Source organism: Pseudopodoces humilis, chromosome 1, assembly GCF_049639895.1.
Source record: "Pseudopodoces humilis isolate 2021_Gansu_Grassland_sample_001 chromosome 1, ASM4963989v1, whole genome shotgun sequence".
NCBI lineage: Eukaryota > Metazoa > Chordata > Aves > Passeriformes > Paridae > Pseudopodoces > Pseudopodoces humilis.
In genome coordinates this window covers 126,910,342-126,926,806 of record NC_142200.1, presented here as the reverse complement: position 1 = coordinate 126,926,806, position 16,465 = coordinate 126,910,342, and positions in this window count along the sequence as shown.

Genomic DNA, 16,465 nt, shown 5'->3' with positions numbered 1-16,465 from the left:
TCCATGGGGAGCTCACTCCATCTGGGAAAAGGCCAAGGACTCCATAGTGGTGGGTGGTTTTGAGAAAAGCAGCGCTTGACACTGTCCATGATGGGGTGGGCAAGGACTCTCTCTGATGAAGCCCCCTTCTCATTTGAGACACAGGTAACCCTCAAGGGTTAAGGGCAAGGTCTTTTCCCATCCCAGGGTATGGAGGGCACTGACATGGGCAACTTGAACTGAAAGCCACTCCTCTTGCACACGGGAGATCACATAATGGAAGAGCTTTCTTTTCAATATGAAACTCAGATGGAGCTCTGGGAGAAGGTAATTATACATCATGTACCGCTTGCATTTGTAGCCTAAAGATAATAAAGCTGGTTTTTTTTTGTTGTACTGTTCAGAACAGCTTCTTAGAGAGTTTTTCAGTGCACTGGGAACCAGCTGGCTGATGCACTGTAATAGCATGGCATGGGTGGAAACAGGCATACAGCACCAGCTGTACTAGGATGCAGGAAGACACATGGCACCATTTGTGCCATGATGTGCTACTTTTCTGAATGCACTCTGTATGGAGCAGAAACACAGTTGTCCAGCAAAAGACACTATCAGACAGAATTAAGTTTCAGATATAATTTCTTAGGGTTTAAGAATCTATCCATTGACTTCAGAATCTGACCGTACAATGCCCCCTGTGATTTTAGATGTTCCCTTAAATTGCTTTCAGGCACTTTTCCTGCTAGTTATTGTATTTCCCAGACTGAATTATGTTACACTGATCACTCATTACTTAGGGTTTTTTCTCCCTCAGGAAAAATCTTTCTTTGAACAGTTTCAATATATAAAAATGAAGGTGAAGTGGAATGGTACATCTTTTACTTGCTGTATAATTTTAAAAAAACAAACTGTGGATCATGTTAAAATAAATTAATAGGTTACTTCCAGAAATCTTTTCAAGTGAAGAACAATTCAGGTCAGTGTGAGGTTTTAATTTCATTCAAAGCTTATATCTTTGCTACAATGTAGGTAAAGTTTGTGAACTTCTGATTCCGACAAGTTTCAGTCAAAATTCTCAGTTCTGATTTGGTTTGACAAGTCTTCTTTTGACACGCAAAAGATAGGAAAGTATGGAGATCACAAACTTTCATTTAGTATTTTAATTGCTGAGTCTATATTTGGCAGTGTCTCCACCTTAATGGAACCTAATGGTACTGTAATTGCTTGGTGGTGTCAGGGAGAATCGATTCCTGATTACGTTCAGGAATAGCACTTTCGTGTCTCCTCTGAATTAAAACACAGAGACACTCTTGCCAGTGAAGAAGTGTGCCACAAAACACCTCTTAATCAGCCTTGATGATAAACAGTGGCACTAATGCCTTGATAATAACTTTTGTCTTTTTTGCAACAAATATTTTCCTTGTATTTTAGCACATTTGGTTAAACTGCTCTCTGGAGCCTGAAAAGCAATCCTGTGTTTCTATTAGAGTATAAAATATATATATAATGCATATAATGTTAAAAATTATGTGTGTCTGAGAAATTCTTATCTTCATTGCAGCATACATAGTGTCTCACTACGGTTTACTTTCAAGCAGGGTAATTACTTATGAAACCAACTGCTCTAAATTATAGCTGTCCTTTCCAGAGGAATTGCCCCTCAGGAGGTGCACTGATTTGCTCCACAGCTGAGGAGGGCAGAGAATGTTAAAGCTCAGACCTACCAAGGTCTGGTACCTACCTCTGATCAAGAAAACTCTACAGTGTTGTTTACACAGAGTCATGCATTTGGTGGCTTGCCTGGGGGCATCATGCCAAATCAAAACCTCCTCAAATGCAGTCAGAAAAGGGTTGAAGCATCTGAAAGCAGCCTGAAATCTGAACTGTGAAGCATTAGTGGTGCCCTTGGTGTAGCACTGACATTTTGTATACCAGTCTCACTGATTGCCGAGACATGCAGGTTCACATGGGGTCTCTAAGATAGTTATCATGGGAAAATCTCACTGGCTTCCTTCTTCCCAGATACCAGGTCCTTTCCTAAAGAAATGCAGTGTGTGGTGTTGCTCTATTCCTCTGAACTGACTGAAGATGAGCTCCATTCCTGCCTTGGGAGCTGACTCACAGTGGTGTGCCTGGCCTCTAGGAAAGCTGGCCCCTCCACAGGTCAGCCCAACAAGGCTGAGGTGCAAGTGGAGGAGGCAAAGCTAGAAATGAAGACATCAGTCTGATATGCAAACATTTGCCTGGTAATAAAAGGATACAAGGGCACACTGAAGCTGGCCATGGCAGCTCAGAACAGAGGGCACTGGTGGAATTCTTGTGACTGAAGAAGTCAGTGGAAATGTTTCAACAGGCTGCCACACAAAGCCTGCTCAGCTTTAAATGCCTTAACAAAATGTAGAGCTGACATATTTGTCAAAAAGTGGTAGATGGAAAGGAGAACTGCTAGTGCCCCTTGGGCTGCTGTTAGCAAAACACACACTCAGAAAGATCTGGTGTCCAGAGGCAGCTGGTGGCAACATGAAAACTTTCTGGTCCTGCTGTCTGTGAGAACCACACACTTGGGCTTGACACTTCCTTACAGTTGTGGTTCTTATTAAAAAATAAGTATTAATCTACTCCTGAAATTAGAGGTGAAGAAGGAAAAAAAGTAGGAAGAAATCTAATTTTCTCTTTCTAGTTTTTCTCTTTACAAGCCAGAAACCAGATATCTGAAAACAAGGTCAGTTCCTCATAGGAGTGTGTTAGTCCTTGGAAGCAGCTGAGATCTTGGAAGTAGTTTTGAAAAGCAAAGGTGGCATTTCAGATGTGCAGTTCCAACATGCTTTCTCTTGATGATATGTCTTCAGAAAAGGGAGATAAAAGATGGAAAAGAACTCAAAATGCTGTGTGAAAGGCTTAATGTCTCACACTCCCGAACTGATCTAGAGATATATTTGTTCTTTTTGATAAGACTAGTAACTAGTCATGTTAATGAGATCAGGTGTCTCCTGTGTTCAATGAAACAGAGCTGATCATATAGTTATCACTTCTCATGAAGCCAATGACACATTCCAGTGTGATGGTCTGGGAGTCTTTCAGCACTCCCTGTTGGAATCCTGCTGTTTGACTTCCTGTTGAAATACCTTTATCTTTTCAAAATGCAGTTATGCATTTTTTGCTCTCTCATGAGGTGCTATCTGCAAATCATCCAAATTCCATGCTTCTTTGGTAATTAGCTAGTGTTTGATTACAGGCCAAGAAATAAAAAGGTAAGCCCTGTTATACATTGAAAAGAGACAGCTAAAGTGCAATTACAGGTGAACACTAGAGACAGTTCTCAGCTTCCCATGGTGGGTCCAGCTTCAGTGCTAATAGACATTTTGAACCTATACTGACTGAGAATCTGCTCCCTAAGAGGTGGCTGAAAGGATGGGTGGAAATACGTGGGAGCCATTTTTTCCCCTGAGTTGAAAAGAACGAAGACTATCATTCCTATGGTCTCTAAAAAGATCTAGAAGATGGAAACACTTTTTGGAATTCATTGGCTATCTGACATGAAAATGGTCTGTCCCCTGCCTCTGGCTTCCCTGACACTGGCTGGTATCCCTCCTCCTGTGCCTCAGGATATTTAAACCTGTTGCAGTCCAGGTATCGGAATTGCAACACGATGTCCACCATCCTGACCTATTAGATTTGGCTCTGCTGAAAACAAAGTAAGGTCTTCATATAAATGAGGTAAATGGGATTAGTCCTGTGGAGTGAATTGCAGTCAAACACTTTGATCTAAGTCTAAGTTGAGAAATTAATGCCTCTAGACTCATAGCATTCTGGTTTCTTATGCCAATAGAGTTTATCAAATTTCAGGGTCTAAATTTAGTCTTGGTCCAAATGGACATAATTGCAGTTACTTCAAAGAATCAAGGGAGAACTTTTCATTTAAAATTAGGTTTTTAGCTGGCAGAAGAGAATTAGGATAAATCACTACTGGTTCTTATTCAAAGCATTTCCATTTATCACTATTACAGATAGTCAGGTATTCCAGATGAGTATAAAAAGGCAAACTGAAGATAAATTACATTCTTTAATTCGCTTATGCATTATAGGTACATCTACAGAGGCATTTGTGCATGTTTATTCTGCTCCTTAATTGCAAGTATTAATATAAAACATTGTAATAAACTTTGCATTTATTCTGATCATACCATCCACATTCAGATGGAGAGGGAACTCCTCTGTAAAATTCCCCAGGAACTGATGGATTGAAAGAACTCCAGTCCACTGACCTGAAATCAAATCTGGGAGGTGCAATTACTCTGCAGATGGTGATTGACAGTGAGAACCATGGCCTTTTATATTTCTTTTTATGATATATAATGAGAACACCAAGACTAAGACAAGTAAGGTCTTCCTGACTGGATTTCTCCTTCCTAAGGTAGTGTGAAAAGTCCTTCCACTATCTCAGCAGACTTCTAGTACTTGGGGTTTTTTTGAAGTGGAGGAAAATTCATCATTACAACCTTGGACCACCGTGTTTTCATTGTGGAAACAGTCCTTCCCTCTGTGTATAGCACCTCTGACTACCTGTAAGAACTGTCTCCTAAGAGCCAATTAAAGCTGCTGGAGGTTTTTATTCACCGAACACAGTTCCAGTAGTGGAACTGTACCTGCATCAGCTGTGCCTGAAGAAAAGGAAAGTGTGCTCTCCCTCTACTACTCCAGTCTACTCTAATGTTGCTCTACACTTCAGCTGTCGTCTTCATTCTGAACAAATTCTTAGCTTGAAACACATGCCAGACCTAGTTCTCTTTGGTCTTGCTTTTGTATTCTTTTTTTTTCTCTTGGTTTGCCAAATTTTATCTGTATGTGTGAATTTAAGTATGAGAGCAGTAATGAAGTACTTTCTCATTATACTTATGTAAGCTTTATTTCTCATCATTGGGAAAAAAGTGAACATTTGCAAATGTATCTGCAGGTGATCTGAGTCTGACTTGCCAGCAGGCAAGGGTTACTATAATCCTTTTTACAGACCTTGTACGTCTTCAGAGAGTGCACTGTAAAGCACCTGAGTTGTCAAGACAAGAATAGCCTCCATTCCTGATTTTTTTTAATCTCAGGATTAAAAAATCTCATTTTTTTAATGCTTGAGAAAGAAATAAGATGTATATACTGCAAAGTTTCTCCTCCTTCTACAGAAATGGTATTTAAATAACTGCACCATTGCCTTCAATGGCTTTGAGTTACAAAGAGCTGTCAGCATGCAGGCAAAACCCTGTGTGGATGCACTGTTGTAATTTACAAGACAGGCATTATAAAGATTCAGCAAATACTTTTTTGCTCTTCTACATCTGTATTGCCATTCTGTAAGCATCAGAACTTACCCTGGCATGAGTAAACTCAGAAAAATAATGTGATTCCTCTCTGTGGGCTTGGTTAATTCTGATAATTTGACAAGTTAAAGCACTGTTTTGCAATTACTGTTGAGTAAAGATTCTAATTTTGGACCTGTGTTTTAATCACTGAAGTTCAAAAGCACACACATATTTTACACCAATTTGAACATGACAAATATTTCTGTAGGACATGTTTATGTAGCTGGAAATTGTCAAGGATACCAAATCACTTTGGAAGTGAATATTTGTTAAATGGAGAACAACAGGACTTGCTCCACTGACGGTAGTTGTCCTTAAAATTTGCACCATTTGCAGATAGCTTTTGTCTAAAAAGAATTTTTAAGAACATATCCTTTGCAATGAATGTTGTTAAAAATTAGTCTTTATGAAAGTTCCTCAATGTTTCTCTTGGGAACATACCAAAAGAGCAAATCTGGTATAAAAGACTTGTCGGTTTCTTTCTTAAATCTCTGATGTAGATTATAAATGGTAGCTGAACAACTCATGGACAAATCATCAAATATGCATTTATGAAACTTTATACTTAAGCTGTTGCTTAGTTTTAAGTATATATGAAAGCCCCTTTAATCTCAAATCAGCAGCTCTTTCCCCTTGACTGTACAAAATGCCTACAGGTACATTGTTGGATTTTCTCTGTATAGATTATTTAGTGTGATTCCTGAAATATGAAGTTGTATTGCAAGTCCCAAATTAGAGCTGGATGGAAATCTGACCATTAATTTCATAATGATGCCATAATTTGGAACATTTATCTTCCTAAAAGCAATTAAGAAAAGAAATATACTGCAGTGAAATGAAGGGCTGAACAAACAGTAGTGAAGACAAAACTAAGTCTTTCCTTTGAAAAGACAAAGTAAATTAATTCCAACTTTGATTTATATCCTGTACTAAACAATCATGAAATCTGAAGGCGTAAAATAATCTGTTATTTTAAATAAAACATATAACTTTTTTAGAAAGTTCAAATGCTTTATGTTCCTGGAAGGAATTTTTGAAAAATGTAACCTGTTTATGCAAGAAAAATTGTTAGCTTTCTGCAAAAGGTATTTTTCCAGAAGTAAAACTAGATTTTTAGTCAGTCAAAGTTCTGTTCCAAAGAATATTGTCTAGGAGGAAAAAAAAAAATCCTTATTTAAAAATCCCATTCATTAAAAATTTACCATATAATTTAGCAAGCTGGTGGATTGTTTATCTTTACTTTGCTGTGATAAGTAATTTACCTTGTTTCTAATACTAATTTATCTAAGATATCTCAGCATTTTTTATTTCAAGCCAGGCTTTTTGGCAGAATGATAGTCAGGAAGAGAAAGCAGAACAAGCCATAATATTTGTATAGTTGCTTTGTGGATGCCATTATTACTATTGATATTTCCCATATTGTTATTTTTATTATTAATAATGTTAATAATAAAAATGCCCATAACAACAGCAATGAAATGTATCTGGACATTTGGCCAATTCAATCTACTCCATATAAAGTGATTTTTAAATAATAATTAGATGAACAAAAGAAGCATTTAGAAGACCACCTGTTTCTTTCAAATCTTATCCAGACCTCTTGAGTCATCAAAATGGATCCGGAAATATTATCAGAATGTACTCCCTGGAGCAATTTGCAATCAAACCTGAATGTAACATCACCATTAATTAGGAACTTTCTTATGATAGCATAGCATTTCTAGGTTTGAGAATCCTGTGTGAGATAGAAAAAGTATTTTGTAGTTAATGTTTTGAACATCTATGATGTCCATATTTTAGTAAAGGACTTGGTAAAAAAGGGTTTTTTATCAATAACTATTTTCTTGGATGACATTTGATTTTTAAGACTGGATCAATATGGTTTATTTTACTACCATAACATAAAAATGCAAAGTTTCCATAAAAAAAATAAGGAAAAAATGCTTAGTAAAATCCACTGGGCTCATCAGTTTCATATTTTTTTTTTAAATGAATCTTCACTCTTTCATTTATTCGTATTTTTCCAAAGAGAAAGGTAGAAAGTCTAAATGAGGAAGAGATAGTTGTTCTACAATTTTCAGATTTTTCTTTTTCTTAAAGAAAAAAAGAAAACCACCAAGCAGAAATCTTCTTGAAAAGAAGACATGTTTATCCAGATAAGCAAGTAATTACACCCAAGTATCTGAAAAAGCAGTGTCAAAATATTCATTACAGTAGACAAACAGTAAAACAGACTCTTACAAGGAAAAATATTCACAAAAGTCTGCTGTATTTGTTTGCCAGAATGAGAAATACACACTGTACTTTAGTTTAATTGGTCTCAGAACATGCATTTTCAGTTGTAATGTATATTTGATTTAAGAATTAATAAGTGTATATGAGATTAGGAAAAAATTAAAGTCTTTCATCAGTAACAATGGAAGTTAATGAATCAAGTCTAGCTTTGGCGCATGTAAGGGCCCTGTTATGATTAGTGAAATAATCTGTTAAAAACACATCTTCACTGCATTTGGCTTGTCATTCCTCAAAGCCATCTCATTTTTTCAGGCACCTTACACAGGCTTGGGAGAAGCTTCATCTTTTACAAGAGCTTAATAATTAAACAAAAAAAAACCCCAATGCTTTTAGTATTCAGCGCAGAAATAGACTATGAACAAGCAAAACTCTGATAGCCACTTGATTAAATTATGTTCTCCCTTGTTCTGGATTCCCAGTCACATCATGAACCACAGTGGAGGTAATCTGGTCCCCTTGCTGAGTCACTGCTTTTCCTTGCCTGGAGCTGAGACATTCACCTCTGAATTCTTCCTTAAATCACAAAGCAGGAGTGAGATGAGCCTCTTTGTGAGGCTGTGATGCTGGATGGGGTTTGGGAATCACCAGGACCCTGCAATGCACAATGTCAGGACAGCAGCATAGGCTTCCCCTGCCTGAGAACTGTGAGGTCTGCAATCTCCCTTCAACTTCTCACTAAGACAGCCTTTTGCTGGGGGGACTAATGATCTAATGAACATTTTTCAGTAATGAGATCGTTCATCTTCAGACAGGCTGGTGGAAATCTTGCCACATATTTATTGCAGTGGCTTAGTATAAGTGTGGAATGGCAAAAATGTTCATTGTCTGTGGAGATCAGCCAGCACACCACCTCTGCTGTGCTCCAGGACGTGTGCCATCCCAGCTGCCATCCAGCTAGGCTGGCACCATTCCCAGAAGAGACTGCTGGGGAAACTCCTGGTAGAATGTGAGTCGAGGACAGAGGGATTTTCTGACATGCAAGAATTGAGGTTGAGAGAAAGACTGACAATCTTTTGAGCAGTTTCGTGACATGGTTATTTGCTACAATTTAACTGCTAGGTCACAGAATTCAGCTGAAACTAATGTGCCTGAATCTTGAAACAACAAATTAAATAGAAAAAAGGCTTTTATTAGAACATCTTAGATAAAGATCTAATTCTTTAACGTGTTAGAATTATATAAGAAGTTTAGCTTTCAGTGAGGGAAAAAAATCAAACATTTTCAGCATTGAAGACTTAAAAAGAGAATCTGGAAAGATGTATAATACTAGCAATAGCAAGGGAGTTGATCTCCAGGTGACATTCTCCTTCTTGTCCTCATTTTATCTTCATTTCCTATGCCATCAGTAAACTTTGCCCATTGTACAACATCCTTAATCTCCATATTATTGTGGTCTGACACACAGCAATAGAATAACACACGAAAGAAGACTGCTTACAAGCCTTATGCCTTAAGGTTAAAGGCTAAGCCTTAAGGTTCTTAACCTTTTGCTTTTCTCCTATGGGAAAAGTCTTTAAAACAGACACAATACACGCCACTTCTTCCTCTGTGATTCAGTTCCTTCCCCCCTAGTATTTCCAGTACATATGATCTATAACAACATTTTTTCCTCTTCAGACTTCCTTTGGTATCTGAAAGGCCTCTGTGACCATCTCCTCTCCGTGGACAAGCTGAAGCTCACAGTGATTTATGGGAAAGACAGATGGACATAAAGAGCTAGGCTCTGAAAGTACAAGCAGACAAGAGGTCTTGCTTGAAGCCACATCTCACGAGCACTTCAACCCTTCTTTGGCACCGGAAACACAGGCAAGTGCTCTGTCAGCCTTTAGAAATTACTTGCCCAGGTGGAACAACTAGTTATGAGGACTATCTAGTCCTCTGAATCCTGAAAAATTAAGGTTAGTGGGAGACCACCCTTGCTTTTTATTCTCTGAACATGATGGTGTCATCATGGCCTTTCCTCCTACTCAATCTGAGTTGTGCTCTGCTGCAGCAGAAAGCAGACAGAGGGAAGTGGCTGTCAGCCTCTATGCTCAAAGCCATGCCACCCACCCACCATCTTCCCACACCGTTGTGATTTATCACTTATTTTCCTTGTAAGCCCAAATCTTCAATTTCTTTTACCACAGTTTCTACTTGTCTGTGAGTTTGACTCTGTACTTTTGAAAATAATAAATCCATGAATGGCTTTATTCCAGCTGTCACAGCTTTTATTGTGAAATATAAATAAAAAGTTCCAGAAGAGTACTTTTTTCCTGCTTTATAATGTGAGACAAAGCTGGAGTGAAACAGATCTCACCCACTGGAAGGCAGAGCCCACACACTCATAATGATTCATTAAATCATCCATCATACTTTCCTGAGAGAGTCTATGGCCTTTCAGCCACTTCAGTGCATATCCACCTCGCACCTGCTTGGTTGGGAGCTAAATGTCTCCTTCATAGATTCATGGAATACTTCAGGCTGGAAAGGACACTGGAGGTCACCTGAGCCACTCCAATTTGCAGCCCAAAGAGAGATTTTGCAGGGTTGACAGCAGAGAATCATAAATTTTTCTGAAGCAAAGCAGACTGTCAACCCCACTGGAGATCACCCTGACCGTGGGAGCAAGTTACACTCCTGACATTGAAGAGACACAAAGACAATACTAAAGAAAATACATCAAGAATGATGACAACAGAAAGCCAAATTGCTGTATACTAATCAAAGTGTAAAATGTAATAAAACCCATGATCCTTTGAGTTATCACACCTCCTGACCTGTCTGCTGCCAAATGTATCGTCATCGTTATCATCACTGTATGTGACTGTCAGCTGCTCCTACCATCTCAGGGCCTTCTCCACAAAAAAATTAGTACTTATTTCTTGTACAGAGGTTACTGACTTCATCAAGAGCTGAGTACCTCATTCAGGCCCAGGATGAAATGTTTATTGTGGTCTTCACAGAGAGCTCAGAAAAGGCTAGAGCTGGTAGGTTCCATATCATTCATTTCAACATGGTGAAGATCCTGCTGGAGGATCCATCTCTTGAGAATTTGATCCCATGAGCAGTGGGATACTGCTTTGTGCACCCAGTGCAGCTGAAAAGACAATTGTAAAAAAAAAACCCCACCCCAGATCAAAGGGACAAAAAGTCCTTAAAGCCAGATACTTACTATGGAGAAAAACAAATATTTATTCAGTTTGGGTGACCTGGGTTTGTTCCAGCAATAGAGTGAGCCACACACACTTCACATATTTAAACAGCCTGAATATTAATTGCATCTACATGTTTCAGCAGACAGTCATCATGCTGACATCTCTTTAATTTTCTTTTACAAAGCCACAATTAAACTCCCTATCTTCCTGAGCTGGGCAGCATTTAGGGATTTTGCAAGAAGGAGAGTTGTCATGGTTTAACCCCCACCAGCAGGATCATGAAATAATTGGAAGAGTAAAAGCTGGAAAACTTGTGAGTTGAGATAAAGAGTTTAATATGGAAAGCAAAACCCACTCAAGCAAAGAAAAACAAGGAATTCACTGCTTTCCATAGGCAGACAAATGTTCAGCCATCTCCAGGAGACGCCCATCACTCAGTGTTTACTTGGGAGGACAAATGCCATCACTCCAAACGCGCCCTATTTCTTCCTTTTAAACCCCCCCATGTTTATATACACTGCATGATGCCGCAAGGACTGGAATATCCCTGTGGACAGTTGGGGTCACCTGTCCAGTCTGTGCCTCCTCCCAGCCTCCCACACAGCCCCATTCCCCTCTCCAGCATGACAGTATGGAAAGCAGAAGAGGCCTTGGCTCCGTGCAAGCCCTGCTCAGCAAGAAAAAAATCATCCCTGCATTATCCTCACTGTGTCCAGCACAAATCTAAAACACAGCCCCATTCCAGACACCAAGAAGAAAGTTAACTCTACCCCAGCCAAAACCAGCACAACAGGGAAAACATAAGATTAATGGATTTCCTTACCTACATCCATGCTGTTCCTCCGCGCCAGCTAATTTGAATGCAACTTTATGCAGAAGATTCTGTCACTGACAGAATTACAGAGATTTCCTGTTTTGTTTTAACTGCCATTTGAGTGCCAAGCAGAAATATGGACTTCTTCCCCTGCCCTTTGAAGCTCATAAAGATGTTGTTTATGCAGCTGAAACTCACAGAGACTATCAGTGTTTCAGCAGTGAAGTTACTTAGGAGAACAAAACAGTGTTTCCACCCAAGTTGCATAGATGTCATACACCCATACTGTACAGCAGATATTCCTACACTGTGCTGTGGACTCCTGCAGCATCAGAGTCTGTGGTACAGATTCCTTCTGCTAAGCCATTCCATCAGCAACCCCACTGCAGTCAATGGAGGATGTGTAACAACTCATCCTCTGGTCACTCTGTTGGTGCTGATGTTTACTTTTGCTTCAGGATTATCTGTTTTGGATCCACAGACTCTTCTCATGCTCAGTTAAGAGACACTCTGTCCCCCTGTTTCTTTTATTTGGAGAACACAAGTGGCTTTTAAGCAGTATTTTAAGGGTACAAACTCACAGCTGGAGCAGACTTGGCTTTTGTAGAGAGAAACTGGCAAGTAAGTGGTTAAATGAGATATGAAGAATAAAATAATGGTGAATAGGGGGAACAATTCATCAAAATCTTGTTTTCCAAAGCTGCTTACTGAAACCATTCAGCTTGTCTGGATTTTCTTCTCTGCCCCCAAACCACTTGTTGGTTTTAAACTCAGTTCCTTTACCTTCCTATCAAGGCAAAGGTGTGCAGGATCACAGAATATCCTGAGTTGGAGGGGACGCACGAGGATCATTGAAGTCCAGTCCTGACTGGACTCAATGGCAGGTGGGGGAGAGCTCCCAGGAGAACCCCAACCACTCTTGTTACCTTTATGCCTCTTCTGGCTCCCTGGCACCAGCCTGGGGTGTGGAGGGGCAGGGCTGGGGGCAGAGAGCAAATGGCAATGGGGGTGCAGACCTGGGATGAGCCCACTCTTTCACTCCTGCTCTCTGTTAGCCACAGAAAAAGCTGTGTGAGGACAGGGAGGAGAGCACAACCTAATTTTTCCAAACAACTCTCCCTGGGCCTTTATTTTTTTATTGAAAGATGAGAAATATTAATAGAAAACTTATTTTAAAAACACCCAATCTCATAACCACTACATTTAAAAAATGCAGCATTCTGACCCCTTCTCCAAGATGGTTTGAGATAATTTAAGATATTTTGAGACACATTAGAAAAAACAAGGGATGTCTGAGTTGATTTTTCTATTTTCTTATCCCTTTTTTATATGTTTTTGCACTAACTCTGGAAATGTACTTAGCATAGATGGGAAAAGCAGTAGAAGATATTTTGCAAAAATCACACTGTCTCATGGGAATGAAGATCAGGAGAAGACCTAAGAGAAAAAGGAAAGAAAGGAAACACACAGATTAATCTAAATTCAGAATCTGACCTGACACCAGTTAAAATCCAAGCTCAGAGGTTAAGTGGAAATCCTTCAATCTTCTTCCAAGTATCTCATCAAAGCAGCTCAGGACAGAAATGCTGAAAATAAAAGGAAAACTACTGCAGGTTTCAATACTGTGAAATGTTTACGACAGCATATCACTGGTGAATGCTGACATAAAAAAAAGTCTTGAAAAATGTCTGTTGGGTGTCTGGTGTCACAGGCAGGGTCACACAGTCTGAACATGGTAGGGCTGGAAAGTACCATCCATAGCTAAGAAAGTGAGGTGCATTTCTGCTGAATGTGTTGACAGTTTCATGGGTGGATGCTCTTAAAGATTTTTGTGCCTTTGTGGAGGATGTCCAAAACCCCAGTGGGTAAGGAAGTTACCAAATACTGGTCATGACTAAATTTATTGGGGAAACCAAGTCCTGCTGCAGGGGAAGAGGGGAAAGGGAGGAAGAAACTGAGGACAATAAAGAATGCTGTTTGCCAGGTGAGGACCTTCACTCCAGGGAAAGCACTGGCACCCAGGGAAGAAGGGCAGCCATGTGGGACACGGCTGGGGTGATGTGGTCACAGATGGTGGTGGCTGGTGTGAATTTGCCTGAGGATGGTGGGACTATGGCCAGGTGAAAAACTCATAGGTGGGCATTCCTAAGTAGGGCTAAATCAACACAGCTTTTGTCAGAAGGCATTAGTGGTTCTTTTAGTAAGTGCCTAAGAAATTATGATAGATCATTTTTCCCCCATTTTAGCCACACATGGAAAAAAAAAGGGACAGAAAATATAACTTTTTATTTCCTATTTCTAAAATAAATTTTGTGTGGAATTGACTTTTGGAGTAAGGCATAAACTGTTTGTTGTTTTACCTGTTCAACTTCATGTAACACCAGATATAAAAACATGTTAAAGCATGCTAAATACATGATATGTGTCCTTCCACAAGGAGATGATAATTATCAGCTCATATGTACCCTGATTGTTGCAAACTACCGGCAGTAACATTAGTACCTATTTAAGCAAGCAGATAGATTTTCCAGAGTCTTACTGGTTTTTGAAGTAAGCATTGACTCAGAGTAGAAATGTCTGATAAAACCTGTCTTGTATCCATGCAGCCAGTTATCCCAACCCTCCCAGCTGCATGGGGTCCCTGGCTCTGGGATCAGTGTTGCAGAATGTTCCTGCAGCAGCCACAGAGGCTGCCCAGGTCCCTCCACAATCAACAGACATTGTGGTTACAGCAAAACTTTAGCAAAATGAACCTTTTTCATATGAAACACCTCATATCTGAAGAGGTGGCATCTCCTGAAGAAAAAACACTACCAGGAATATCCCAAGAAGTTCCACTACTCTCTGCTCCTTATGAACACTCCTTATGGAGTTCACTTAGAGAAGCTTAAGGCTCCCTATTTGTTTGGAAAAACCATCTCCATGCAGAGTTGTCCCATGCTTTTAGAAGCAGAGCTGTAGCTTCAGAGGTCACCCAGACCCTCTTCATTACCCTGGATTTTCTTGAGTGATGTATCAATGTTAAAGTATTTGAGGAATAATTTATATTATTGAAATCCAAGGAAAGACTGATTTTGATGGCTTCTGTTCAAGTTCAGTTCTGCCAATTCTATTGTTACTCTTTTATAAGATGTCTATTAGCATTAAAATGTTTTTGAAATATTCATAAACCCATTCTGGCCATGATATTGCCTTCACAATGTACCAATATGGCAGTGTGAGAGCACGAGAACATTTATTTTCCTGGTGATTGACTTTCTACTTTACAAAAATCTGATTAACTAAGTTCCACTTATTTTATGAAACAAGAAAATTATTTAAAAAAAAATTAAGGACATTTTGTTCAGTTTATTCAACACATTCAAAGCTACCTTATACATGTTTTGAGATCCAAATTTAAATGTAATTTGTGTTGCTTAAAATATTAATCTTCTCTACAGCTATGAACAGGATAAATAGTTTTTGGTTTTTTTAGTTTGAACTACTGAGCACCTTTTCTCCCATACTGAGGACAACCAGTTTCACTGGCACAGAAGTTTTATGTGAACAGAAGGGTTTGTTGTCTGACACTGGGCCTCCAGATATCTGGAAGTAGTGTGAATACTGTGAAGTAGTACAGCAGAAACTGAATACAGGACATCACTTTGAAGATGTGCAATGACTGACACCGCTGCTATGGCACACAGGCTGGCCTAACCTGTGCAAGCAGTGCTCAAGGAGCAGTCTGTATTCTCACTCCACGAGGCTTCCCTGGAAACTTCCTGGACTTCTGGAAACACAGCTGCCCTTTGCTTGGAGCTCAGCTGAGCTGCTCTACCATTCCTTCAAACACACATCTCTCTGCACCCCATGAAGGCTGCATTGGGTTGCAGATGGTGCTGGAACACTGTCACTGGCTGAAGGGTTTATCTTACACCCTCCCAGCCATAGGAGAGCTATCAGCCTCGGGCACACTCAGCCACACTTGGCTATTAGAATGAGCGGAAAAGTCCCACTAAGTGTGAGTCACTTATGTGAAGTAGTTAGTAAGGGCAGTATGTGAAGTTAGTAGTAAGGACAACATAATCACTGAGGAGAAGCCAAAGCTCTTGCTGCATGGATGGTGGGCTGTCACCTCATCACAGAGCTGTCAGGGGAATGACACATAAACCATTGTGCTGGTCAATGAACAGGAGGCCCATTATTTAAGGGAAATCCATCATTCCATGCACCCATGTGCAAAACAATACTGCTGGCTAAAACTATGCCAGGTTTGGGGGCTTATACAACTCTTCTATGGCAGAGAGAGAAATCCCTAGGAAGGAGAGAGCTTAGGTTAAAGGTTTGATTGTGCCTATTAATGAAATAACTGACATTCTCATTGAAGTAATTACACAAACCAGGTCATAAACTGTGGAAAATGCCGCCTTAAATGCTGAGTCAAAGATCCAGTTCTTCCATCATCCACAGGCTCAGTAAGCAGTGGAGTCACCACTACTCTGCTTCCAGGACAGAGCCAAGGCCACTGTCCCGATGAGCTGACAAGAAAGTGTTCCTGGCTTGTGACATTGCTGCCCCAGAAAACTCAGTCCACATGGCTGGAGCTGGCTCAGAGGAGAGAACAGTCAATCCTGAGCCACCCTGACACACTCCACAGACTCTCTAGTGGAGTTATAGCCCTTGGAATGTCTCTGCCAAGACAGAGGTGCTCCCAAGCAATGTCTGAGGTCAGAGTGCTGACTCTCTTATGCATCCCACACATGTACCATCAGGTGCTGTGCTTGTTTAAGATACGGGACATCATCCTCTGTCTTTGAGGCAGATGCAGCTTTCTGTGTGATGCAGCATACCTGGACCAGCAGACCTTTTCATCAGGGATACCAATAAAAGTAATCATCTAATCATAAATAAGA